The following is a 26,534-nucleotide window of genomic DNA, read 5'->3' on the forward strand; positions in this document are numbered from 1 at the left end:
ATACAAAACTTGTCATCAGTATTTTAAAATCTTACTTCAAATTTTTTGGTCTCCTTAACTGCAAGGAAAATCACAACCACTTTAATGTAGCAACTCATCCACAAAAGTGCCAAGAACCTCATCATTACTCTAAAAAACACTGGGCCTTGTTACACTTCTAGTTCTCTCACTTTCTGAATCATTCTACATTTCCTTTTTTTTTTTTTTTTGAGACAAAAATCCCATAACCAACATTGTTGTTTTTCCTGTGGAGGAAATTTTATTTGCTGGGAAAATATTTCTTTCGAAGTTCAAGGACTTCAATGTCACCCCATATCTACTATTTATTAATCTTGTCCAAAACATTTAACTTTTCTGAAGCTAAATTTTTTCATGTGCAGTAGTTGAGTAAAAAACAAAAAAGAGAATTATTCTGAAGTTTAGTTAGATCTTGTATCTAAAATATAAATATTGTGCTTAGCATCTAGATAGTACCAAATTATTAATTATTGGTTTTCTCTTGCATAAATTTTTGTTCTTTAGTAATTAATCAAAACCCAGGTGTCACAGTTACTGACCACAGTTGGTGGAAATCCCAACATTTTTTATAGCTTTAAAAATACAGTGGCCTCTAGTCTCAGCACTACTGCCAATACATTATTTCCATCTTTTCTTAGGTATTGACACAGTAACCTAGGGACCTTAGGAGTTTGGACCCACAAGAGGGGATATACCAAATAAGAGCATATTATTAAAAAAAATAAATCTTAAGAGAGAAACAATTTTATAAAGACAATATTTACAAGAACCAACCTAGGAATTAAGTAAGAAAAATAGTGAGTTTTAAATAAAATATGCCTAAATACATAAACCAGTTAATGAGATGGAGTGATGGCTCTCAAATACACAAATATATGTAGTTTAGTGTTTGACTTCCTCTCTTTTGAACTTTATCTCATCTGTAAATTTTTCCTGTCAGTAAAATCACATTTTTGTACAAATAAGACACTTTATATTTCTGTTTATGTGCTATATTATTGAATCCTATACTCTAGTGAATTCCAAATAATTTGTAAGCCATAATGAAGAGTTGTTCAGGAAATTCAAGGCATGTTATTCAAAAGCTCATCAAATTTGTAACTGCTTACATTAAAAAATTTTTAAGTTATATTTGTTCCACAAACTTTTCCATAAGAATATGTATCTGACATTTTAGTGTAGATATTGAAAATATAATTTGCAAAATAATTATAAAACATCTCCCGTTTTGTGATCATCATAACGTACTGCCTTCCAAGAGAAAACATGGATCTGCCAAACATACCCATATTCTTCCATGATGGTTATGTTTACCAGACATAAATGGCTTTCAGACTTACAAAATATTTTGTTATAATTACATTTCATCTTCAACATTGGTACACACTTCTTTATATGGATCTTCCAACTCTATGATTTCGTTTTTGAGAAGTAATTAAACAAATACGTATTGCCGTGTATCACATGATCCCCTTCAAAGTGCATGGAAACTGACAATATGATGTTAGTTTGTGTCCATAAAAAAATGTACTGTTTATTCAGGCACTGAGTAATATGAATTAAAGCAAGATGAACAAATGCAATCATCTTCATATAAACTATATATAGAAGAGTTTAACACTATAAAACATAGCATAATCTATCCAAATTTCTTCTCCCATTTAGGTTCTATATTTAGTTTTCAAATATGTCTCATTTAAAAGGATAATGCCATGAAAAATATTATGAAATATAGTTTAACATGACAATACCATGTTATCTTGAGGTTAAAATATCTTAAAATATTTTATTAGAAATAGAATAGTAATGGTAATTTACATAATCACATGATTTCTATTGTGAACAAGAATACAAATAATTATGATTCATAGAAGAGAAAAAATAGTCAACTAGTATTTTCCATATCATTTATTTTACAGTAAGGAATATTTTTCTTTCTAATGGCTCTGGCTACAGAGGTAATGAGGTCATATTCTGAATTTTCAATTACGTCAACATAAATTACAATGATGTCAAAGCAGGCGTTAGTGAAAAGCTGGTTGTGATATGCTAAGCAAGTTGTCCAAGATCTGAAAATCATTGGTTTTACTCTCTTGTACTAATATAATATACAATCCCAGAATTCATCGTCATTTATCTTTATTTTATTAGTTGATTTTATAAACTCCTTTTTTTTGTTTTTGTTTTTAAAACAGGGTCTCACTTTGTTGCCCAGGCTAGAGTGCAGTGATGTGATGTCAACCCACAGCAGCCTCAACCTCTTGGGCTCAAGTAATCCTCCCACTTCAGCCATTGTGTAGCTGGGACTACAGGCACCCTACCAAACCTGACAATTTTCTTTTTTTTTTTTTTTTTTTTTGTAAAGATGAGGTCTCACTATGTTGCCCAGGCTGGTGCTTTTGTAAACATTCTATGCCATCCTTTTTTTTTTCGTTTTTGTTTGTTTGTTTTTTGAGATGGCGTCGTGCTCTGTCACCCAGGCTGGAGTGCAGTGGCGCGATCTCAGCTCACTGCAACCTCTGCCTCCTGGGTTCAAGCGATTCTCCTGCCTCAGTCTCCCAAGTAGTTGGGATTACAGGTGCGTGCCACCACGCCCAGCTAATTTTTGTATTGTTAGTAGAGACAGGGTTTCACTGTATTGAACAGGCTGGCCTCAAACTCCTGACCTCATGATCTGCCCTCCTCAGCCTCCCAAGCCATCCTTTTTTTATAGCTTCACCTTTAATTTTAGAACTAAACACTATATCCACATCCATCTTCTTAAGTGACTTTGACGTGTAGGTAACAATTTCTCTTCTTGTTATCACACTTAACAACTTATACATTAATGTGGATGACATGTCAAATTCCAGAGATTTACAGTTAGCTCTCTTTGATTATAGTACTATCATATAATCATCAGTCTTTCTATCAGCTCAGTTACTTAAAAATTTCAGATTATTTTCATGTCTTTGGACTGGCTAACACAGTACTAGCCATATGTAATCATTTAACGTTTAAATGTGATATCTATTGTATAGAATGGTTAGTGACAATATATTGTATTCTTGATTAATGAATATTGCTTTTAATGCAAAAATATTAGAATGTATATTTAGATTGGTCAGACTGCATCAAGGACATCTAACTTCATAAATTTTAAAACCAATCTAATATATTAAATTAAAATTGAATTAAAAATAATAATAAGTTCTATTTATTGAGTACTTGCTACATGTTGGGCAATGTTTTCATTGTATTTTATGCATTATTTACATTTAATCTTCAGAATGATACCAAATAGTATTTGCCACTTTACTTCCCATTGCACCCATTAATTAGAGAAAAGAAAGCTCAGAAGGCTTTCATGAGTTTAAAAATTTCTTAAGTCTATACCTTACTTGCAGTAAAAGGAATGTTTTTAAACATTAATGCCATCAGCATATTTTTCTCCTTGATGCTCAGTTGGAGACAATATTTTAATTGCTGGCATATACTCTTCTCTTGCTTGCTATCCATCCTTTAAAGTAAGCACATTTTAAGGAAGATGGTATTATCATAAACTCCTCTAGAAACATCCTTTTCCTGAGAAAGTATTATTTTGTATCTAATCTCTTATATAGACAATTTTTAAAAGCCATACATAAAATTTAAAATGCCATGTGGAGGAAGCTTGTACATTTTTCTTTGATATGATTTTAAGTCACAGTGCAATCTGGCAATTGCTATACTTAGGCTAAAGCTAGGGACTTAAAATCTTTGGAAATTTACTTATATCATTTCCTCAACAGATGCTTGGCAGAATAGATGCCTATGTATAGCTGAGGAAGAAAGTTTTTTGAGGATAGTGAGAGATGTGTTGAAGTTTGAATTCCTCTGGCTTTTTGTGACTAAAAAAAAAGAGCTGAATGGTATTCACCAGTACTAATGGCAAAATGTCCCTCTTTCTTGAACAATACAAATTTTCAAGAAAATTAAAGAAATAAAAAATACAGAGAAGAATAATTTTAAAAGAAAAATAACATTTGATTTTGGTGAAGTTCATGTGACTCATAGATTTGAAGGTGTATACATTTTCTTTCATACATTGAGTTTTGATCCTATTTTTAGATTCACTGACCTAAAATATTTGATAAAAGAATATATGAAAACATTATGTCCTTAAAAATTTTAATGGAAAAGAAATACATATCTATGTATATTTACCAGACTGAAAATATTTTTTATGAAGATTCAAAAGTATAACTGAAAGAATTTCACTGAAATAAAAATGTTGTTTTAAACTTTTTCAGTTTGAACTACTTATGATATTACATGTCAAAAAATTGGTTGTTACCATACTTCTTCCAATTTCATGATTAACAAAGTTTATGAACTCATAAAATTTGATGTATTATATAAGGTCGCTAGAATTGGCAAATAAAAACAGAAAAAAGTCCAGTTAAATTTGAATTTCAGAAAAGGAATGGATGTATTATTATATCTCATATCTTGAATGGGAAATACTTATACTGAAAAATATTGTTCTATCAGCAATTCAAATTTAATAGTGTACGATATATATTATCTGGCAACCCTAGAGGTGAATTTGAACTTTGATTTCTTCTTTGTTTCACAGAAAAATTCATTAGATCAAAGAAGTAAAGAAAAGTATTTAAGTAGAGACTACATAAAATATTAAAAAGAGTGAGATATTCCTGATGCCATATCTCATAGAATCTTAAAGTTTTAACATCTGTGAAGGACATTAAAGATATCCTTCACAGAAATGAATGAGACATTTCTGTGGAATAGAGTTTCAGTTTTGGTTTTTCTTGAAATGTAACAATCACCAGAACTGAAATTTCTCTCTCAGAATTCTCCTTCTATTGGGCTTCCATAAAACTTACACTGCTTTGCAATCATAGGTATATCAAGGTATATGTTTTTTATTTGTGATTTCCTTAATAGGTAACTTTTGTTCGAATTAACCAAAGGCACCCAAATACTTAAAAGGACGCTGGAATACATAAGAGTCATAATGAAAAAGGAGGTTATATTCAGCTCCTGACATGCAAAATAGGGCCATGCAAAAAAAATAACTAACTAACTAACTAACTAACTAACTAACTAACTAAATAAATAAATAACTTTAAAAGGCTGGCTGTTATGTTGTAAGTCCATCCTGAAGCACCCAGCTCATAGACTTCTCCCTCACTGTGCATAATATTATTTAACTAAATGTAAAGTAGCTAATCTAGCTTAGTGGGAATAATAGCAAAGTCCTAGAGGAAGTAAGAATAAAATTTCCCCTATTCTTGCCCCAAAAAGCATGAGAAGAAGGCTTTGAAAAAAGAAAACAGCAAAAATAAGTTATATGTGTCACTGTCTCTTCTTGTAGCTTCGGCTCTGATTAGGAAGAAGCATCAGAACATCTCTTGCCATGATTCCCTGTTTAAGGTTCTGGAAACAGCTTTTTGTTACTTTCCCTTTAAGGATAAAGTGTCATAGGAGTGCTCAGGAGGTTAATTTTCCTGAGCTGCCCTTAGTTCTTCTCTGGTATAAACCCAACAGAGAAACCACTGAGAGTCTAGTTTGAGACTTTGGGGAAAGGAGCAAACAGGGCATTGGAGTTCCCACAGTCAGTGATGTGCATTCTTTATTTTCAAAAGTAATGTGTGCATGATAGTAATTAATCCCTTCTAGTTTGGAGACATTTTAGGTATATCTCTTAATATATTATCTTTGTCTGTGGCTTTTTTTAATCAAAAGAAAAGCTATAATCAAAATCTACACATTCTTCTTAATATAATTCTGTCATATATTTTTATTTTGTCTGGACAATTACCCCCCCACTATTATTTTCTAGTGTTAACCTACATTTGCGGCTCCTTTTTACCTATGTATTTTTAAGTAATGTTATTAAGCATTATTAAATATATAATTTAATTTGGCTTAAATTAATAGGATAATTTGGAGAGAACAGACAGTATACTGTCAATTCATGAAATCTCATAAAGTGACATATCTCTTCATTTATTCAGATTTTAAAATCTTCATTATGATAGTTTCTCTCATATGGGTTTTGTATGAGTGTTTGTGTGTGTGTGTATGTGTGTGTGTGTGTGTTTAAATAGTCATGTGTATCAGTTTTGTCATTCTAGGGAATAATATCTTATTTCTGATTTTTTTTATAACTGTTAGTCTTTTGGTAAGGAAATGGCATTGAATGTTGGGCATCAATCTTGTATTCTGCAACCTTGTGGAAATCTTTGTCTGTGAAAAAAATTCAGTATTTTACCTATTTGTTCTATGCATTTACTTGCTAGATAATCCAGTTTCTCTGCATATGGTTAGAATAACTAACTTATCTTCCAATTTTTAAATTTTGTTATATAAGTGAGGCAAAAAGGCCTCTGTATATTGGCCCCTACATTGATATTTCTTCACTACAGGCTGATATCTGTTAGCTCAAATGCCAGCTGGTACCACATTAAAATTTTTACATACATAATGGTTTTAAAAATAGTCCAAACAAGAAGATTTTAGCTATTAGGTGGGTGCAAAAGTGACTGTGTTTTTGGCCATTACTTTCAATGGCAAAAACCTGAATTACTTTTGCACCAAACTAATATTTAGAGCCTGCCTACTTTGTATAACCTGTAAAACTACATATAGCATCTGCTGGGCATTGATGAGCTAGAGCTTTGTGGTGATAAAGCCTAAGCTGCTACTGCCCTTAAGAGCTCTCTGACCCAGAAACTTTCCGTGGTGCTGCTTAGTTATCACTTGGACAAGTAAGTCTCTCTCGGATTCCCTTTTACCTCAGGAGTTTCCTTGTGTTCCTTCTCTTCTGGATGGTGGCCTCCTCACAATTAGTGTCTGAAGGTCTTAAGTTAGAGAGACGTCCCTTCTCATGCAACCCTGTCCAAGTGCCATTCAATGAAGTTTGTGTGTGCGTTACTGTCTTTTTTCATCACATCTGTTTTCCTTGATCAACCCCCAAATCTTTCCAATCTCCAAATATCTCTTATTTCCTTTTTTTTTTTCATTTTGGTTTGACCAAGACCTCTAGGACAGTAGTAAATGGTTGTAACAGTGAGAATTTTAACAATGTTCCTCATATTAAAGGGAATTAATTTAATTTTTCCATTTCATATGAAATATACATTGTCCAACATATTCTCCCATGGTTTTATTTGTAACTATCCTGAATGAATTTGTTTCTAATAAATGGTACATATTATATTTTCTTTTGAGGATTTATTTCTTTTGACTCATTTGCTTAATGTCATATTTTATATTCTAGGTCTAAGTGTCAACAATGAAATATCTCTTTAACTGAATCCCTTAATAAAAACAGTATATACAAAATTCTTCAATAAAATATTATCTTATATTTACTGCTTCCATTACCTCAATGCCTTTTTTAGTTCCAATTCTTGGTTTTAGTGGTGGTATTTGAAATCATATATACATTATAATATAATGATCTAGAAAAATTATTAAAACTTGTTACACTATTATACATTTTATATTGCTGAGGGCAATACAATTTCTAAATTGTTTTTCTAATTCTCTGTCCCATTAACATTTCTTCTTTCTCAAAATTTTAGAATTTTCTTTCTCTTACTTATTATTGATTGATTGATTGATTGATTGATAGATACAGGGTCTTACTCTTCATCCGGGCTGTGGGGCAGTGGCACAATCACAGCTCACTGCAGCCTCAATTTCCCAGCCTCAAGGGATCCTCCCACCACAACCTCATGAGTAGCTGGGATCAGCCAACACATTCAGCTGATTTAAAAAATTTTGTAGAGTTGGAGTGTCATGATGTTGCCCAGGCTGGTTGTGAACTCCTGGACTCAAGTGATCCTCCTGCCTTGGCCACCTAAAGTGCTGCAGTTACAAGAGTGGGAGTAAGTGACCATGCCTGGCCTGATTTTGTTTTGGTATTAGAAAGTTCCTCCAATTTGAATTTTAAAAATATATTTATTTATCTCAACGCTAATTGTGCTTTTCTCTGACTCTGATGTAAATTTAATTCCAATTTTTATTTGTCTATAAATTCTAACTTATGTTACCCTTCTTTTCCATTTCATTCTATTATCTGTCTTTTTTGTTTGTTTGGTTGGTGTTTGTTTGTTTGTTTGTTTGTGACAGAGCCTCACTCTGTCACCCAGGCTGGAATACAGTGGCACAATCGTGGCTCACTGCCACCTGGACCTCCTGGATTCAAGTGATTTTCCCACCTCAGGTTCTGAAGTAGCTAACACTGCAGGTGTGCATCACCACACCTGGCTAATTAAAAAAAATGGGGGGAGATGAGGTCCCATTATGTTGCTCAGGCTGGCCTCAAACTCCTGGCCTCATACTCCTGGCCTCATGTGATCCTCCCTCTTCAGCCTCCCAAAGTGCTGGAATTACAGACGTGAAGCACCACAACTGGTTTCTGCTATCTTTTTATCTCATTTATTTCTCTCTTGGTGTTCTTCTCTTTTCATTTTATAGACATTGTATGTTCTTGAATATGGCAAAAGGTTTTTCTTATTAATGCAGTAGACTATTATCTAAATTATATTTTATTTCAGTATTCAGAACAATGGTTCTATTCTCTATTTTTGTAGAACTATCTATAAATATTGCTGTTTGTTTTTTCAACACTACTTAAAGAAGTGAAAGCTACCCCAATTCAGAAATTTTTAGTAATTAGGTCATGTGGATACCTTTAAGCCTCATCTCTCTTCACTGAGTAATGGCAAAATAAATTTCTCAGTCCCACACGTGGAACACAAGGTAAGTTTCCAACCTAGTCATTGGTTCTTGTTGAACATCTACAGATTCTCTAGTCTACTGTGGTGAATTCTGCTTCTATGCTCTGAATCAATGGAAGCATGAAAAACCGAAGTTTCCAGACTCTCTCCTGTATGCTCACTTGGAGTATCATATGGAGTTGCTGTTTCAGAATAGATGCAAAACGACTGGGGAGAGGAGATGGTTTAGAGGAGATAGGGCTCCAATTTATTAAAAGGTGGCATGTAGATGGATGATGAAACTTTTTACTTTCTTTTAGATGATGAGAAGACAAAATATTTGTATATTGATTACATTAACTTTGATGTTGGTAGAGATTCAACTTTGGCATTTAGTTGTATTACAAACTTTAGTCTTATTTTCAGTTTTCACAGATATATTTGACATAATTTGGGAGATATCTTATCATGCACTACAACTCAGACATTCTTTAAGCCAGACAGTGTAATTTGCTATTCTGTAGTAAACAAAATTTAACTACCTTCATGGGACAGCCAAGATAAATATTAGAAATATCTACCCCCTGTAGTTGTATATCTAATCTTACAAACTGTATCCAAAAAGTCTTCTTTGCTTCTTATCTCCTGTGTCTCCTGTGATCTTGGTTGTATGTACAAAATAACAATTAAAATGCATCAATGTGTATACTTTTGAATGATCTCTGCATTAACTGGGGACCGCGTAATTGCATAAGGTTAGACTACATGACAATTTACATCCATTTATCGGAATCCAATAGATAGAAGAAAATTGAAAACATAACTGAAATTTGAAAAAAGAAAATAGGTAGATTTTTGTTTAGGATAAAGATAAAAGCACCAAATCATACATTTGTATGAAATTAAATATATTAAAAGTATATAGTATCACAATATATTAAAATTATATACCATCACAGTTAACCCATTTATGCCTGAGGTTGCAATTTTTTGAATTTTTGCAGTCAGACCTTGGTGATGACCTTGAGCAATAGAATATAAATAACTCCCACATGCTTAGCACTCCAATAATGGAACACTAGGCATAAATGGGTCAAGAGGGAACTTGAAGTATATCTCAATGTTCAAGACTGAGTTGTCATTTACATAATTATATTTTATTTTAAATTCAACGTTTATTTTCCTGACAAATATTTTAAGGAGACAAACCATACTTTTTTAAATAAACACATCAAGCAATATTTGATCATGAATTATTATTTGTATATGCATACATAAAATACTTCTTGCACAAATTAATTTATAAATTATTCTCTGGCATTGAACAAATATGTATTGATCACCTTCTATATGTCAAGCACTGTATTAGGTACTTGGAAATATAAATAATTTTATGTTAATATATGATAGGTTAATAAAAATAGAAAACAGTAAAACAATATGAGAAAATCAGCAAATGCTAAGAGAATAGGTTTACCAATTTTATATCAATTGTTTACAAGGTGATTAGAAGAAATCTCATTGAGAAAGTGATATTTCATCTAATATTTGGGGGTGTCAGGCAATGAACAGTGACAATTGTTTGGGAAATAAAGTTGTAGACAAAAGAAACAGCTAGTGCACAACCAGGAGTGTGTCAGGGGTGCAATTTAAAGAGTGGTAATAATAGAGAATTATGTCAGATAAGCAAGTAAGAGTCAGAACCTCAGAGACCATCTGAAAGACTTTAATTTTGACCCTGAAATGGGGAGCTACTGCAGAGTTTTGAGCAGAGGGGTAACAAGGTCTGACATGTTTGGAAACAGTCATTCTGACTGCTGTGGTGAGAGGGAAATACGGCAGAGATGAGGGCAGGAATAGAAGCAGGAAAGCCAGTTAAATGTCTTCTCCAGTTATCCATGTGAGAAAAGAAATTTTCCATGAAATAATATTATTTTGAATACCTTGGAAATCAAGAGAACAAGCTTGATTATTGAAGTATAGAAAAAAATTCAGCCAAATAAAATGTAAATATAATGAGAATGAAATGTGTACATGTTAAAAATTTGACACATTGACAACACATATTAAGAACCATAAAAAGTATACATATTTAAAATATAAGCCATATAACTCACAATTTTAAATATCCATTGTGAGAGAATGAATAGTTTTAAATTTAATGACTATGAAATTATAGACATTCAAGTTCCTGTAAAATTTAAGAGTAATGGTGTGACATCAAAACACAGTGAAAATAATAATGGAATATTTCAACAGTTGCTTGTATGTTGTAGTAAAGACATACACAATCCTAAGAGAAAATATACTGTAAATAATACACTACAAATAATAAAATATACTATAAATAATAAATAGAATTCTAATATTTCTACTTCCAGTTATTGTTCAATGTAAAGACTTAAATTTAACTTTTTAAAGGAGCATACCCAAAATTGATTTTGTGTGTGTGCAGAGTTCTGTGAATCTTTACACATAAAGATTTTTGTAATCACCGTTATAATTAGGATACAAAACATTTCCATTCACACCAAAACTTCCTTCACACTATCCCTGTGCAGCCACACTCTCCCTCACTCCAAACCCTACCAATCACTCATCTGTTCTTTGTCATTATAGTTTGACTTTTCAAGAACATTATATAAAAGTATCATACATTACATGAATTATTTAAGTTGACTTCTTTCACTCAGCATATCTTTGAGATTCATCCAAGTGTTGTTTATATTTATAGTTCACTTATTTTTATTTCTCAGTAGTTTCTTATTATACAAATGTCCCAAAATTTGTTATGCAGTGGCCAGTATAAGATATTCACTCATTTAAAGACATTTGAGTTATTTCCATTTTTAATGATTATGAATTAAAACTGCTATAAGCGTTCATGAATAGGATTAATGTTTCATTCTCTAGAGTAATAGGTTTTCATTCTCTATGGTAAATACCCAAGAATAGCATTGCTAAGTCATATGAAAGTATAGTTTAATTTCATAAGAGACTGATAAATCATTTTTCGGAATGGCAATACTGTAATACTACTTCCTATCAGTAAAGTATGAGAGTCCCTGTTACTTGGCATTTTAATTAATAATTTTACTCTTCTATTGTTTTAGTTATTCTAATAATTGTGTAGCAAGCAGCTTGTGATATAAAATATTTTAACGATTATATTTAAAATTTATTCAGTGCCCTTAAAACTTAAGAAGGTATGCTTAAAACTTGAGGGTTTCAGGGCTGATCAAGGAAAAAGACATGATCGTGAAGTGGCAATAACATTTAATTGTGTAGATTTAGGATTACGTGGGAGGGGCATACACAGCAGATGTTTCAGAAACAGAAGCAGAAGGCCAGAACCCAAATCGCAGAGAGGGCAAAGGAGCTCCAGGAAGAAAGGAATATGAGAGTGAGCTTATACATCTGGGTGATGTAGCTCAGCACTGTAACTGGAAGTCGATGAGTTAGAGAACTCCAAAGATCAACAGTCGCTTGGTGTCATCTATAGCCTCAGGATGTGTCTTATCTATGACTAACAAATGTTGAGTGAAGTTTTCCTAGATATGTAATGGAGCTAGGCTCTAAATTGCTAAAAATAATGCTTATCAGGAGTTTGTTCAGAACAATTGCATGTGTGAAAATTTGTGTTTGGCACCATTGGGCTTTTGAGGTAATGGTCTTAGCCTTCTGTGAAGAAGTAAACAATGGTAGAGTTAATTTACCAAGGCCATTGTTGCCTCATTTATATGACAGAAGAAAGTACAACTATATATGGCATTTGATCCAATCAATCACATCAATTGAGTAATACAATTTCTGAATAGAGAATCATAATATTTTATCAATATCTGGATAAACCAAACTTGGAAAATACATCTTTGGTAATTTATTATTTTAATGTTTGATATAGAAACAGTGTTTGACCTTCATGTATGAAGAATATTATGGATCATTTAGTAAACTTCCTTATTTAGAAGTAGAGTTGGGAGCATGTTAAGAAATTCATATATGCCAAATCTTTTATAGTAATGCATCGTGTTAATGGAATAGTTTTTCAATTTAATAATATAGTGTGAAGCAGTCAGTGTGTTTGTATGTGAACTAATTGATCTATATTTTAAGTTTATTTGGCAACTATTGTGTTGTTTGTAGTAATCCATTGATTTGTTCAGGCCAAAACACCACTAGATATTACCGGAATAAATGTTCATGTACTTGACTGAAAAATTGCCAAAGGAAGACTGAGTAAACTAAAGCTGGCTTTTGGCTCTACGTCAGCATGAATCTGAGCTAAATAGAACTAATTTTGATTTAATCTCATTTTTTCCATTATTAACACTATAATTATTTTCAACTGGCCTGGTCATAAGGTCCAAATTATCAGGTCTGATGAGATGAGCTAAACAGTTTCACAACTATGGAGAGTTCTTTCTTTCTGTACCATATGTTCTCAAAAGAGAAAATAATTAATCAAGATGGAAGAACAAGGGGACTTGATCTTCTTAGATATTTGACAGAAGTTACATTTTTATCTGCATATTAACAATGCAAACATTTATAGTATGGCTAGTGTAAATTTGTATTTTATATATAATAGAAATTTTTGCCTATTTCTTACTTTGTGGATTTATTAATTTATATGTAAGTTTAGAAAGATGTGATTATCTCTAGGGAGGAAAGAGTAGATACCATAACTCATGGTGTCTCTCTGGATAATTTCCTCTTTCCTTTTATTTTTTCTCTCTCCATTCTTTCTTTTCTCTTAGAGGATATTTTATATGTATGTCTGTGTGTGTGTGTGTATACATATATACATATATACACACATATATCAGTGATATATATTATATTAATACATACAATAAAATTATATATATATATATATATAAAATACACAAACACACACACACACGTACCAGAAAAAGTATGGAAAAATAAGAAAAGATACAGTAGTAATCCTTTTAGTTTAGGTAATTTCTGTTTAAGAAAGCCAACCAAAATACAGTGACTACTTTGTGAGAATGGACAATTTATCATACTATGACTGTAAATATATTTTCAAATATTTCAGTTGGTTTTAAATATTTATGGGCTAAAAAATATTTGTCTCTCCATGTAAACAGATATTTGAGATCTCTTGAACAGTCTTCTGTTCAAGACTCTCTATGAAACTCTTTTTTATCCATTCATTCATTTAACAAATATTTATCAAACATCTACCAGGTGTCAGGCACTTCTTGCCTTAGCATCTTTGGTTTAAAGTTGTATAATAATATTTTATTTTATCTTTTCATTCATTAAATTGTCAGATTTAAAATATCATATACTCTTCATTATATGTACATTCTTATTATCTTAATCATTTGCATATTCCAAATATTGATTTTGAAAGTTATAGTAGGTTCTTTAGTCATTTTGTTTCACACTTAAACTATAATGTTCTCTAAATTTACTCTGCTTACCTGTGCAAAACAATATACAGATAATGACAGCAATTATTCAGAATTAATACCACTGGCATTTAAAATATCACTAGGAACATCAATTGCTTCATCTTTTCTAATAAGTGAAAATATTAATTGAATATCCCTAGTCTCTGTGACATATACACTCAGCACATCCTCTCTCTCATTCTTTCATATACTGTTACAGCTGGCCTTTCAAGCCAGCAGGTGCATCTTGCTCAATTAATTTTGGCAAAGTTCACTTAGCAGGAGCCATCTTATCAGATTTTAATGACTGTGTGTATAATTCTATTATAGCAAAAGTGTTTTTCTCTGATTTTTGTAATGAAAATATAAAAGCATTTTTTAGAACAAATCCTATTAAATATCAACAATTTTAAAATTCTATACTTTTTAATTAAATTTTTTGTAAGATTATTTTGCAAGTACATTACAAAGTTGTGACAATAAGTCTCCCTATTACCTCTCTCTCTCCAAATATATATATGCTATTAGGCTTACAATAGTACCCGCAATGATGTTTTATTTGAAACATTGCAATTTCTCCTCAGTGTCTGGCAAAATTCAGTATTTTTAGTAGGCAACAAAAAAAGTCTTTGTCTACCCAAACTGTTTTCACAATTATATAAGTGTGTATGTGCTTTGTAGGCAAATATAAACAGGTAGCTTAGATTGGGTATACCCTAAATTACAAACTTTTAATGCATTACATGTACTTGATTAAATTATGTAAATCCTGAACTTAACAACAGAAACTATTTCTGAGCAATTCTATTAACAGAAATAAGTGACATTACTTCAGCTTTGCAGTGATAAATAGGAATTGGAAAATTAGTCTTGAAGTTCTCAAAACATTTCTGAGAGCACCTTTTTTGAGTCAGCATAAATTATGCTGTTTTTAGGTATTAATGTTTTGTCTTCATTTGACAACTAGGATTCTCATGGGATATTCCCTGAGGTTAGGCTGGGAACAAGTATAAGATGGGTGAGGGAGGATTGAGAACTAAGACTACAAAGATGAATCTGTAGTTTCTGTCCTCGAGCAAGTCACAGGTTGGTGGAGAATGAAGACAGAAATGTATACAAAGAAATTATGGTGGAAGATGTGACGTGCCACGGTAGAGAATATATGGTTGCTATAACAAACATTCAGTAAAGTACTTTATGCATGATCAGATTTGAATTTTACAGTGATATCTTGAATGACAAGATTAGAGGATAATTCAGAGTTTGGGAGGTTGCAACTAACCTAGTTATATTCCAAAGATGTTGGTCCAAACTTAGTAGTGCCAATAAGGAAACAGACAATGATAGATACATGTTCAAAATCCACATGATTTTCCATAAAGGTTTTTATGAGTGGGGAAGGATGAAGAGTTAAGAAGCAGGATTGCTCCCTGGTTCTCCCTGGATATGATTAAGAAGATAATATAGGTTTGAGGGTAGGCAGAAATAATGGTCTAATTTTGTACTTGCTGAGCTTGAGCTACTCAAGCTTAATGGCTTGAGTAGCTACTCAAGCTTTAAATGGCTACTACTGTGGGCCATTTAAAAAGATGAGATGACTGATATTTGAGAATTTGTACCAAACTTGTACACATCTAATTAGGTCTAGGAACATATATAAGAATGTTTAAGCTTGATTTGTAGGTGAAAATATTAATTATCTTTAGCTTGGTAACTTTCAGCTTGATTCCGTGACAATGTAGCATATTAGGGTAAACTTGATTTTTTTTTTATTCATCAGAGTGTGCTAGATTATTTTAGGATAACAAAACAAATAATAGCACTTATTTAGAACAAGAAAGATTTATTTCTTACTTATACAAGGAAACTGCAGTTTCAGATGATATTCCAAGACAACCATCAAGCAAAGGATAGTTCAACTTTGCATTTCCAACATCAATTCCAATCGAGGATTGCCACTGCATTGAAAGAGAACCTTCGGCCAGGCACAGTGCCTCACATCTATAATTCTAGCACTTAGGAAGGCTGAGGTGGGAGGATTGCTTGAGGCCAGGAATATGAGACCAGCTTGGGCAACAAAGTGAGACCCCATCTCTACAGAAAAAAAAAAAGAATTAGCTGTGACCACATGCCTGTGGTCACAGAAACATAGGAGACTGAGACAGGAGAATCACTTAAGCCCATGAGGTCAAGGCTTTAAGAGCCGTGTTTGTGCCTCTGCACTCCAGCCCACGTGACAGAGGGAGACCTAGTCTAAAAAAATAAATAAATAAAACACAACAACAACAACAAAAAAAGAGAGAAAGCAACCTTGGAGAGGCTTCTATCAGCAATTAATTGCTTCCATCTTTAAGTGACACATGGCATATGTTCCATCTGCATAGATTTATTTAGCTAAAACCAATCATAAAGCTATGCCTAAACTCAAGGGGGTAAAGAAGTTCTATACTGACCCTCATGTGCTCAGGAGATAATGGTAAGTAGCACTAACGTCTTCAACAGTTTTGAAGTCAGAAACACTTGAATTTCTCTATATAAGATCATGTTGTCTACAAATAGGGACAGTTTGACTTCCTCCTTTCTAATATGGATATATTTTATTACTTTCTCATGCCTAATAACTGGCTAGAACTTTCAGTACTATGCTGAATAGAAATAGTGAAATTAGGCATAAAGTTACATACTTCTAATTTGTTGTGAGGTTTTTTTTTTTATCATGAAGGGATGTTGAATTTTGTCAAATGCTTTTTATGCATTTATTAAAATTATCATATGCTTTTGTTTTTCTGTTAATGGGATATGTATCACATGTATTTATTTGCATAAATTAAACCCTCATTGCATGCCTGGGATGATTTCCACTTGATCATAGTGAATGTTCTTTTTTTTATAATTATAAAATAATTATACAAGAACAGTGGTAATGAATCTTAAAATTAAAACTGAATTGTATTAAGTCATTAAGAGTAAATTTTTTTTTTTTTTGAGACAGTCTCACTCTGTCGCTAGGCTGGAGTGCAGTGGTGTGATCTCGACTCACTGCAACCTCCGCCTCTCAGGTTCAAGTGGTCCTCCTGCCTCAGCCTCCTGAGTAGCTGGGACTACCGGCACACTCCACCATGCACAGCTAATTTTTGTATTTTTTAATAGAGATGGGGTTTCACCATGTTGGCCAGGATGGTCTCGCTCTCCTGACCTCGTGATTCTCCTGCCTCAGCTTCCCAAAGTGCTAGGGTTACGGGTGTGAGCTACCTCGCCTGGCCTGTTCTTTTTAGTGTACTGTGGGATTGAATTTTTTAGGATATTGCTGAACTTTTTTGTATCTGTGTCCCTCAGAGATATGGCTTGTAGCTTGCATCTCTCTCTCTTTCCTTCTTTCTTTCTTTCCTTCTTTTTTTTCTCTTTCTTTCTTTCTCTTTCCTTCTTTCTTTTTCTCTTTCTTTCTTCCCTTCCTTCCTTCCTTCTTTCTTTCTTTCTTTTTCTTTCTCTCTCTCTCTTTCTTTCTTTCTTTCTTTCCCCTTCCTTCCTTCCGTCTTTCCTGCATCCTTGTATGGTATTAAAATCAAAGTAGCGCTACCCTTGTAAAATTAATTTGGAAGTATTTCATTCCGTTCAATTATTTGGAATAGGTTGAGGAAAATTACTATTAATTCTTCTTTAAATTTTTGGTAGAATTCAGCAGTGAACCCATTAGTCCCTGAGCTTCTCTTTGATGGAAGACTTTTTGTTACTGATTCAATTTTCTTACTAATTTTTGTTCCGTTCAGATTTTGTATTTCTACAAAATTTAATCTTAGCAGAGTGTACGTATCCAGAAACATATCAGTTTTTTCTATGTTGTCTAATTTGTTGGCATATAGTTGTTCTTAATACTCTCACATCTCCTTTTGTATTTCTGTGGTGTCAGCTGTAATGATGCATTTTTCACCTGATTTTACTTATTTGAGTCTTTTCTTGTTTTTTCTTAGTTTAGTTAAAGATTTGTGAATTTTATCTTTTCAATCATCCAACTCTTTATTTTGTTCACCTTTAAAATTGCTTTTAGTTTCTATCTTAAAATTCTTTATAGAAAACCTTAAAGATTCTATCAGGAAAAACTGTTGGAACTAATAAATTCAGTAAAGTTTCAGGATGTAAAATCATCATACAAAACTTAGTAGTATGTGTATACACTAATAGTGAACTATCTGAAAAAGAATTCAAGAAAGCAATTTCATTTGCAAGAGCTATAAAAAATAAGATACATAAGAATCAACTCAACCAAGAAGGAGAAAGATCTCTAAACTGAAAAGTATAAAACTTTGATAAAAGAAATCAAAGAGGACAGAAATAAACGGACATAATCCCATGTTTACAAATTGGAAGAATTGGTATTGTTACGTGGCTGTACTACCATAAGCAACCTATGCATTTATTACAATCCCTATCAAAATACCAGTGACATTCTTCACAAAAGAAAAATAATTCCAAAATGTATATGGAACCACAAAAAGATGCTAAATAGCCAAAGCAACCCTAAGCAAATATCACAAAGCTAGAGAAATCGGGCTACCTTACTTCAACATACACTACAAAACTAAAGTAACCAAAAGAGCATGGTACTGGCATAGAAACAGATACATGAATCAATGGAACACAATAGGGATCCCAGAAATAAATTCACATCTACAGTGAACTGATTTTCAACAAAGGTAAGAAGAACACACATTGAGGAAAAGACAATCCCTTCAACAAATGGTGCCAGGAAAATTGGATATTTACATGAAGAATGATACTAGACCCCAAACTCTCACCATATACAAAATCAACTCAATATGAATCAAATATTTATATGTAAAATCTGAAAATATGATGAAACTATTAGAAAACAGGAGAGATGCTTTACAACTTTGGGCTGGGCAAGGATTTTTTTTTTTTAAATAAAACCTCTAAAGCACAGGCAACAAAAGCAAAAATAGGCTAATTTGATTACATCAAACTAACATGCTTTTACACAGAAAAGGAAACTATTAGCCAAGTTGAAACAACCTACAAATGAGAGAAAATATGTGCAAATTATACATCTAACAAAGGATTTATATTCACAATATATAAGAAATTTAACAGCAAAAGAACAAATAATCTGATTTAGCAGTGGGCAAAAAAACTTAATATACATTTCTCAAACGAAGACAAGTGATCAACAGGTATATAAAATATACCCAACATCACTAGTCATCAGGGAAATGCAAATCAAAACCACAATGAAATACCACTTTACTCTAGTTAGAATGGTTATTATCAAAAAGACTAAAGAAAACAAGTGTTGGCAAGGATATGGGGAAAAGGGAACACTTACACACATTGTAATCTAGTAGAGACATTATGGAAAGAAGTATAGAAATTCCTCAAAAAATGAAAAATAGAACTACCATATGATCCAGCAATCCCCCAGTGGTTATGTATCCAAAGAAAATGACATCAGTATTCAAAGAGATATCTGCACTTTCATACTTATTACAGCACAATTTATAATTTCCAAGATATAGAATCAACCTAAAAGTCCAACAAGGGACGAATGGATGAAGAAAATATGGTGTTTATACTCAATGGAATACTATCTAGCCATCAAAAAGAATGGAATTCTGTTGTTTTAAATAAATTTTTTAAATAAATTTGAGTTTTAAAATCAGTTCTAATTTTTAAATACATAAGCTGAGATTATTGGTGTTCCTCCTAGAATTTGGAATAAAATGCCAAATGCTATCTAAATGTCCTAGCCTACTCCTCTATACATGGTGCAATTAGATGGTACAGTTTGCTTGAAAACAGTATAGAAGTTAAATACATAAATAGTTAAATACACGCTATGTTTGTATATGGACTTCGAACAATAAACCTGCCCATACATACCAACCACACATATGTCCGTGAAAATTTGTTCTTTTAGGGTATATTAGGCCATTTATTTTGAAAAATATGAACAAACAAGTAATCAACTTCAGGCTGTGTACTTATAAATGCTTCCCTGTGCTTTGTAGATGAATTTGTTTTTTGAGAACTTTATGGAGCTTGTCTGTGATCTAATGTCCTTCATGTCTTTCTTTAAAAGAAAGTCTTCTTTTGGATTTCTCATTATCAGATTGATTGCCTGTTACAGTTTGTTGGTCAATGGATGTTTGTTCATATTTGTATTCAACAAATTTACATCTTCTCTGATTGTTGATATGGGCCACGTACATGACATATGCAAGTACAGTGATTTATTACTTGCCCATATATAAGAAGACCAATATCTTGGACTGTAAGATACTTGCTAACATAGTTCCCTCAGGCTGGAATAATTCACAGAAAGTTCTTTACTACAACACTTCTTTGAGAACTTCCTTAGGGACAACGTCCATTGACTTTAGCAGTAGTCTGCAAATCTTCTAAATGACATTTTGATTTTAGGCAGATGTTGGTTTCAATTACATAATATTTTTTATTAGGAATATAAATTGAAAATTCCCAGTGAAGTCAACTAATTACATATTATTATCTCGAATGAGGTAATACATTGCAAGCTATAATTTAATTAATCCTACCTAGTGGCATCTATACATATGTCTGATACACACTAAAAAACTTAATTATTTTAAGCAGATAAATCTGGCTCAATATTAGAACATCTTATTAATTCAGAAAATATTTAATTTTGTAAAAAAAAAATCTTTCCATGTTCTTACTTCTGTCTTTAAAATGTTTTTCATGTTGTATTAAAATCAAAATACATTGTTTTCTATAAAAATGATAAAAATATCCCTTAAATTTTAGGCTGATAATCTTACTATTAGAAAGTTTTTTTATACCCTAGTTATTTGTTTACTTCTTGCTGTTAATAAGAGCTGACCTCCATTTCACACTAAGTGTGAGGTCATAAGGTACTATTACAAGTGTATGACATATATTAACTCATTTAATTAAAGTATTATTAAATTCTACTAATAGTTGCATGTAAGCATATTAAAAATTAAGATTAGTAAAACTTCTCAAAGTTTCTGTGAATAATTTTCAAATTAAAAATTAATTTTCCTTTAAAACATTTAACAAGGCAAAAGATATAAAATTATTTACTTTAAATGAATTGTTCAAATTACAGTTGTTCATTAATAACATACCATTGAATACATTTTTTTTAAAAATTAGACACTTTAATTTGGAATCAATGTTTATAAAGATAAAATGTTGGAATATGCATTTAATAAAAAGAAATAAAAAGTATAGATCAGTGCCTATATTTAAGAAGTGCTAATTATAATGAGAAGTTTTCACTGTGGAAGTAGCAATTGTAAAAACAGTGTGTTTCATACTCAAATGACTTTATGTTTGCTAACTTTATTTTTTATTGTATTTGAGCAAACTCTTTAAGCTAATGACAAATCCAAGTTACGTGAGTTTAAAATGTGACAATACTATATATCTCTAAAGTACTATGTATCCCTAAAGTATTTGACAATACTGTATATCCCTAAAGAACTCTTAAGGATCTGTGATTGTGTATCTTTCAGATATTTATTTATTGAGCATTTACAGTGAAACAAGAATTATTAGATGCTAAAGGGGCCTCTGAGTCGTTACTAGAGTGTCAAATAATGCATTTTGATTGAGGTAGTAAATACATAAATTCTTTGAATTAAACAAATGAAAGCATGGTCAAAATTGTGTGTGAGGGGTGTAAATAAACAAATTAATGGTATTTTCTCATTTATCCTCAAATGTGCTATTAGTAAACACTACAAACATGAGTCTTTATTATCTTTCTCTACTTTGTGCCACAATTAAAGGCTCCAACTTAGAACTGGCTACACTACTTATCTGCATGCATTGTTTTTCTATTAATCTAGAAATCTAGATTAATAGAATAGAAAAATTCTATTAATCTAGAAAATAGCAAAGACAAGTGAAGAATAAGTGATAACAACACTAATACCAGTAGTTTATAATTATAAGTACGCCAAAGGAAAAATAAAGCAAAAATTAAAAGAACTATGTGAGTACAAAGCATGTATATACAGCAGTATCTCTGACCCATGAATAAAAGTTAAAAGGAAGATAAAGTATATGTGAATAAAATGGGTAATACCAAAAAAGGGTGAGTTTTGAGTTTGTCAGAAATTTTCATATTAATGATGAGCTAAGAAGGCATCAATATTTTAAAACAAAATTCTTCAGCATAAGTCTAGGGATGTTAAATGTTTCTTAGGTGTTGGATGTGGAGATGGGTCACCCCCATTTCGCAGGGAGTATCCTATTGCCACTGGTCTTAGGAGTGTAGGTGGCAGGAAAGCTTCAGCCCCTTAAGGGATTGCCTGAGTTGAGAAGCTGCCCTGCCCAAGGTCACACCCATTTCCAGAGCAGGGCACATCTGCATATCTGTGACTGACAGAGGGAGGGATATAGAGGCCTAGGCCACTTCCACTTCAAGCAAAACAACTCTGATTGGTCATTTTTACCTTCATAAATCACTGGGTCAGCTAAGTTTCTGGTCACCATATGGAAATCCACTTCTACCTCTGTCAGGACTACTTTCTTTCCCCCTTGATTCCACACACTAAACTCTGTCTCAACATCTGATTCCCAGAGAATCCAATCTGTAACATCTCGTAAATACAATGTAACTTTTAAAAATAATTATATATAAAATTGCACTTCATAAGAATGACTGCTTTTCCCCCTGTACCTAGGATAAAGTTACATTTATTCATAGCTGATTTTCTGTAGAAAGCATGGAACAGACATGGCAGAATCTAGAAAAAAAGGCTATAAAATCTGTGATAACTGTGTTGTATTTGAAGAAATGAATAGGCTAGGATTCTGATGACAGTAATCACACAAGCCAGAACCCAACAAAAACCTGGTTTGTTTTCAAACTGTGTAAGAATGTCAGAATTAGACATGCAATGTTAAAATAAGTGTAAAATTTAGACACATATCTTGTTTTTCACACTTTCTTTAAAAGGCAGCAGAGTCTCTAGTATCTTCTGTTTTACACACTAAACTATTTTGAAATCTGCCTATGATCACAGAATTTTTTGATGTGCTAAAGTGTTTAAAATACTCAGCTTTTAAAATTTCAATTAGTAAGTGCTAATTAGCATCTAAAATGAGGAAGAGGTCCTAGAGAAGTTGTAATAAAAACCAGGAAGATAAAAAGTTGAGAGGCATGGCCCCTGCGCAAGGATGACACGCAAATTCGTGAAGCGTTCCATATTTTTTTGTGATAGAATTCTCACAAAATAAACCCAGGGCATTACATGTTGACAAAAAAAAAAAAAGAAATTACTTTAAAACAGAGAAGAGTAGAATTGAAGAACAGAAGGTGGGAAATGAGCGGAAAAAAAGGAAACAAAATATTCTGAGGAAAGTAAAGGGAGGAAATGAACAAGGTCTTTTCTTCGTAAGGCTTATTTTTCTTGCCTTTGCTTTAAAATGAGATACCAAAATCATCTTTGTGTACTTGAATGAATTGTTTGATTTTGTTTGATTTTATCTCACAATTGAATCTGACCAAAATGAAATTCCATTCAGCTACTAGTAGCTTTCTATTTCCAATACTTAATAATTATAGGCAACAATGTATACTAACCTTAATCTCAGTGTTGTTCTTTTGTTTTCACTTGTACAGATTTCAATAGAAATTTATAAGGTTTGAGAAAGATAACAACCCAATGCATTCTTTTAATTATAAAAATTTCAGAAAAATCTCCTAAGAAATTATTTTCTTCTATGAATTGACAACTCAAATATTTTAATTAGAAAGTTCTTCACCTGTCTTATATGCATCCCAATAAGGGAAATGTCATATGACTGGCCATCTATGCTATAGGCAGCTGGAGACAATTCTTGAATTTCTTACAGGAAGAGAGCCAAGATAACCATCAGCAAAACAATAGGTCATTGAGAACATCAAGGAAACCATTCTAAAGGAAAACAACAGAAGCCTCAGAAGGCAAAACAGAGCAGATGGCCCCAAGAATCTTTTGGACTAGGTTATTTTTGTGCTCGGTCCATAGCTTATGAAAGAAAGTGAATAAAGTGGAAGCAAATTAAGCATTGCATATGGATGTGGGTGTTAGTTTCTTAAGGTGAGAACCAAATTCACAAACCTAACATTAAATCAGAACTGTTGTTTCTAACTAGAATGGCATGCTGTATTGCTTACAGATAAGATTATGTAATCATGTTGAAAAGAATCATACATTGTGGACACAGCCTTCTTGAATGCAGTAATTTGGCTGAAACATAAAGTGTGTTTATTTGCTTTGACCACTATTTTCATCAAGTCTTAAGTTGCTTTTTGTTTTCATAATACAATTACTAAAAACATTGCATTTGATATTGCCAAATTGTTAAAAAAATAGAAAACAATTATTTCAAAGAAGTCAAAAACTTACTCTTCAAAAATACGTTTGTAAGAGCTTTATAAAGCAGTAAAGCAGTGTATACAAGTCTATGTGACTGTGTATGTATATGAGTGTGTGTGCCAATGAACAAAATATCCTATTGTGTTTATCTTTGAAGGCCATAAAAAAGTGTTAATAGAATAAGGACATGTTTTAATGCAGTTTCATGTCAATGAAGCAGTAATGGACAAGTGTTAAGTTGTCATAACCTGAAAATTAGCACATTCCATAACTGCAATCTCTATGAATTTTAATAAAACTTTTCACAGTTTTAAGAATGATTTCAGCTTTCCTCTTACAGTTTGGGCTAATCATATTAAGGAATTAAAATTGGAAAATTATAAAGCATAATACAATCATGTTAGTCATCTAACATCTTCTTTATCTTCATTTGTCATTGAATATTGTCCAAATTCCTCAGTACTTCACATTGGCCCTTAATGCCGTGCAGTGTGTGTATGTGTGAGATTACAATTCCTGATGGAGGCACTTGGAAAAGTGATGGGAGAAATGGGTGAGTTGTGTTTGTATCAGCTTGTTGCAAATACTAGGGAGTACTTGGAATTTAGTGGATAGGGCAAGTGATGTTTAACTTCCCTCAAATAATTTGTCTGAACAAAGAAAAATTTGTCCAAATTGCCAGTAATATTAATGCTGAACAACACTTCATCGTAATCTGACTTGACTGTATTTCTGCTAGCTTACATTCATTTCATTCTAATTCACACACTACATCACAGGCAAACTGAGCATCCTATCTTCTTTAACCTGGGTCTTTGTACATTGTTTCCTTTTCCTGAAATGCTTTTCCTTTCTTCCATTCCCTGCCAACATGAGGCTAGACAACTAACTACTTTTCCCAGTTTCAGCCCACAGGTGGCTTCCTTAGCAAAGTGTTCCCTAGCTCCCTCATGATTCATTAGTTATTTATCTCTCTGCATCCGCAAAACACAAACCATTCCACTAATACGATGTGTGCACCTGTTTGTCTGATTTAATGTTGTTTGCATGCTGCTGCCTTCAGACAATGAATCACTTCTTATTTGTCTTTACATATGGAGACTCTAGCACATTGAAATCTATGTGTTCATTAAGTGCCCAATTAATGTCAAATGAAAAAAAAAATACAAAGAGCATATGAAAAAGTGAGTAAATCTATGCAAAAAAAGAAATACATAGAAATACATGTTACAATGTTTGATCTGGAAAAGTGCTCTTGTTTTGAAAGAAATATCACACATATACACTAAAAAATTATGAAAGATTTATGACACAGTACAGTAAATTTATAATTCTAATTATATATAATTATATACATATATTTACATATATATACATATATATATATATACACACACACAGAGAGAGAGAAAGAAAGAGAGAGAGTCAGGTTCTGTGAAAATTGCTGGAAATTAGAAGTAGAAAAGCCAATATTGGTACCTACCCTCACAAATATTGCAACATTGGGGAAGACAGATGATTAAGCAAATGAATAAAACAAAGTTTAATTACTGGTCTGAACTGTATTTAAAGTCTTACTTCTGTGCAATCTTTAAAAAAGTACTGAATCTTTCTGAATTTTAGCTTACAAAATATATAAAATTGAAAAGGAGACACTTCCTCTCACATACTGGTGATTATGTTATGAGGATTAAGATAGGTTATACAATCATCTAAGACGATGTCTGGAATGTGAGAATTCTTTAATAATTGATAACTAATATTATATGAAAACTGTATAAATTATTAGAATGGCTTTTTTTCTGTGCCTTCTCTTTTTCTCATAAAGTTTTAAGAATTAATATTTCTTACTACATTTTGTACTCAAAAACAGAAAATTTGCTTATAATATTTTATATATTTCTTAATTTTTATGTAATAATATATTAGTTATTTATTTCATAGGCCAGTTTAGATTTAGATCCCATGAACACTGCTTTAACATGTCTTTT

The 26,534-nt window shown here is 32.1% G+C and overlaps 1 protein-coding gene and 1 pseudogene across 5 annotated transcripts in view; both read left to right on the top strand.

Moving 5' to 3' along the window:
- LOC112208034 (protein eyes shut homolog) overlaps positions 1–26,534 on the top strand; it is a 327,262-nt gene that overhangs the window by 175,944 nt on the left and 124,784 nt on the right. The gene's annotated exons all lie outside the window — the stretch shown is intronic.
- LOC129144447 (U6 spliceosomal RNA) lies at positions 23,275–23,394 on the top strand (annotated as a pseudogene).

Source organism: Pan troglodytes, chromosome 5 (assembly GCF_028858775.2).
Source record: "Pan troglodytes isolate AG18354 chromosome 5, NHGRI_mPanTro3-v2.0_pri, whole genome shotgun sequence".
Taxonomy (NCBI): Eukaryota; Metazoa; Chordata; class Mammalia; order Primates; family Hominidae; genus Pan; species Pan troglodytes.